This window comes from Rosa rugosa, chromosome 4 (genome assembly GCF_958449725.1).
Source record: "Rosa rugosa chromosome 4, drRosRugo1.1, whole genome shotgun sequence".
Lineage (NCBI taxonomy): Eukaryota > Viridiplantae > Streptophyta > Magnoliopsida > Rosales > Rosaceae > Rosa > Rosa rugosa.
Genome location: NC_084823.1, coordinates 35,652,130 through 35,655,160, shown reverse-complemented (window position 1 = coordinate 35,655,160; position 3,031 = coordinate 35,652,130). Strand labels below are relative to the sequence as shown.

General features: G+C 39.8%; 1 non-coding gene across 1 annotated transcript; it reads left to right on the top strand.

The window, feature by feature from the left end:
* The first annotated feature begins 2,475 nt into the window (after window positions 1–2,475).
* On the top strand, window positions 2,476–2,578 carry LOC133707614 (U6 spliceosomal RNA). The gene has a single exon (XR_009845226.1). It is a non-coding gene; the product is annotated as a U6 spliceosomal RNA (small nuclear RNA).
* The last annotated feature ends 453 nt before the right edge of the window (window positions 2,579–3,031 follow it).

The following is a 3,031-nucleotide window of genomic DNA, read 5'->3' as shown; positions in this document are numbered from 1 at the left end:
TGCCCCCCAATAGAACTTTCGGTAGCCGAAATAGGAACTAATCTTCCTAAAATTTGACAGATAAAACTTTGATTAAAGAAAAAAACGAAGAAATTATATCAATTTTAAAACGTCTATTGCCTCCCAATAGACGTCTATTGCCCCCCAATAGACGTTTCGATTACCGAAATGAGAACTAATTTTTCTAAAATTACACAAATATAACTTTAATTAAAGAAAAAAAAGAGGAGATTACATTAATTTAAAATATCTATTGCCCCGCAATAGACGTCTATTGCCCCCCAATAGACGTCTATTGTCCCTCAATAAAACTTGTGTTTTCCTTTTTTTTTCTTTCCTTTTCGACCTTCTGCCCCCTATTTTACCAAAAAAGTAAAAAAATAAAAAAAGCAAGAGGGTTGCAGCTCAATCATAAAAAAACAAGTCAAGGTATGGACTATATGCAGTATGAGTAGGCTCCAATCTTCAAAGATTCTCTAATACTAGTTGTTGCAAGTCCATACAATAGATAATTAAGGAAAAATAAAAAGAAAAGGAGAAAAAAAAGATGGCTGCTCAGAAATCAAAAGATTCAAAACACCTACTATTCCCCTCATCTCATCTACCGGCCTTTCTCAGCCCCTCACTCTCTCCACTCCTTATCTTCCTCCTTCGCTCCTCTTCTTCTCCTCCGTTGAGTACATCCAGTGCGACGTTTCCAACGCCTAGGACTCCAAGGCCAAGCTCTCGTCGTTGACCGACGTCACTCACTCACTCACCTCTTCTACGTCACCTGGACCAGCCGATCCACCGAGGTCAGTCACCGCTTTGGAGTGGGATGAGATCGAGTTTCCGGATGCTACTGGTGGACCTGTAGCTCGAGGTGTTCGACGAATCGCCACGGCAGAGGAGGACTTGGGAGTGGAACCGCCGTCGTCGTCGACGGAGAAATTGTCGACTTTGAATTCGGCGTTGTGGTCGTTACTATGATCGACGGTGAAGTGGTGCTGGACTAGGACCAGCCAGTCGTCGAGGTCGACTCCAATCTGGACAGAGTCGTCGAGGTCGATTCCTCCGGTGACGAAGCCGTGGTGGGCGGCCCGAGTCTGGAGGAAAGGGAGACGGCCTGGGTCCAGCGCCGGAGGGGAGAGAGAGCCTGGGTCGTGCGCGGGAGCCGGAGGTCAGTAGGGAGAGAGGGAGGGGCATAGAGAGAGGAGAGAGAGATCGGGATGTGTGAGAGATTGGTGTTGAGTGGCAATGGTTGTAATTGTTTAATTGGGCTGAGGGCAAAATGGTCATTTTCTATTAAATTGTGTATGTGGGAATAAAAATCTGTTGCTGGGGTAAGTGGGATAACTTTGGCTCATTTTGGGGCTTTTGGTCAAGATCCCAATATTTAATGGGCATATGAAAATACGTCAAAAATCATGTTTTATCACGTACCGTAATCTTAACTGAAAATTTAGATAAATTACTTGAAACTGACATTCAGGAAATAAAATGGAAGAAATTGGTAAACATATTGTGCAATTTATCGAAATTGATAAGTGAGGGAGGTAAATGGCATGGCCGTTTACTGTGATTATCCGGTGGTGCCAATTTATGTATCCTGCTAAGAGAAGAAGAAGAAGAAATTAAAGCTGCTTCTAAACAAAATCGGTGCCTTAGGCACCTTCATCAACATGTTATTAAGTGAAGAGATAGTTTTTACAGTAACGTTGGAAAATTGCTCAATGTTTTCTATTACTAATGTGCTATGGAAATATATCATCATTGATTATTCTACATTTTACAAACAAAACTTGGTGGTGCTTGAGAAATATTGTGCAGCTTTGGTGCTTGTATGGTCTCTAGGCTCAACAAGCTAAAAGAACAATGCATACAATTGGTTCGGTCAATTTAGAAATTTTGATTAATTGACCACAATTGGAGACTAGAAAAATTAGTTATTCACAATGATATTAAAAGAAAATGATGATATAAGAAAGCGCGCACACAGAACTTTTTTTTATTTTTGATTGCAAAAATTGTACTGAAAACTAGTATGTTAGGATACTAGTGTATATAAGAAGCAACTGCAAGACATGAGAGGCGCCACTCCAAAGATTGGGTCAAAGTATAGGAGCTCTAAATTGACTATTAGTATTTTCAGTTTGTTCTAAAATGATATTATCATCTATGTAAATCCCTTTTAACTGTCTCAATTCAACCACAATTTTAATTCATAAAAGTATGCTGCCAATACATCTGATACCAGGAAATAAAACCTTGTAACATGATCTTCAAGTTCGTATAAAGATTATTAAAAAAATAATAACATAGATAGGTGCCATAAGCCGCCAAAATTTGTTTGTTTTAAACCTTTACTCGTGAGGCGGGACACGTGAGGCGCACGTACTATCTTTTGAAAGTTGAAACTATTGTGTCATGCATCCCACATCGATGAACAGAGGCAAAGCAAGACTGTTCATATGAGAAAACCTTGCAGGATAGCTCGTCCCTTCGGGGACATCCGATAAAATTGGAACGATACAGAGAAGATTAGCATGGCCCCTGCGCAAGGATGACACGCATAAATCGAGAAATGGTCCAAATTTTTTTGGGTCTTTTGATTCCAGGTAGCCTGCCTTTTGCTTTCTGGGTCTTCGTTTTTCTTCGATTCTATTCGCTTTTTGTGACTTTGAATTATCAGTGATTGGTTTTTGTGACCTTGAACAATCAGTGATTCAGTCCTTTGCTATATATGAATGCAAATGACAAACTGAAACTGTTGCTCCCCACCTGTTTGATGAAATGCGTCTGACAACCTCTTCTCTTTCTTATGCTTACTTGAACTCTCAATATATATTCCTTTACATTTTGTGTAATTCTTGAACAACATGACTATTTGTTCTTGCTGCTTTATACATGCCCACATATTCCTGGGTTTAAAGGTTAGCTCAACTTGTTGCATTTATACTCTTCCTCTTCATATTGTAAAACCTGCAAGTAGTCCTCTTTTTTGGGTTTTGCATATTACATGGGATGCCACTGTAATGCACACAAGTTCGGT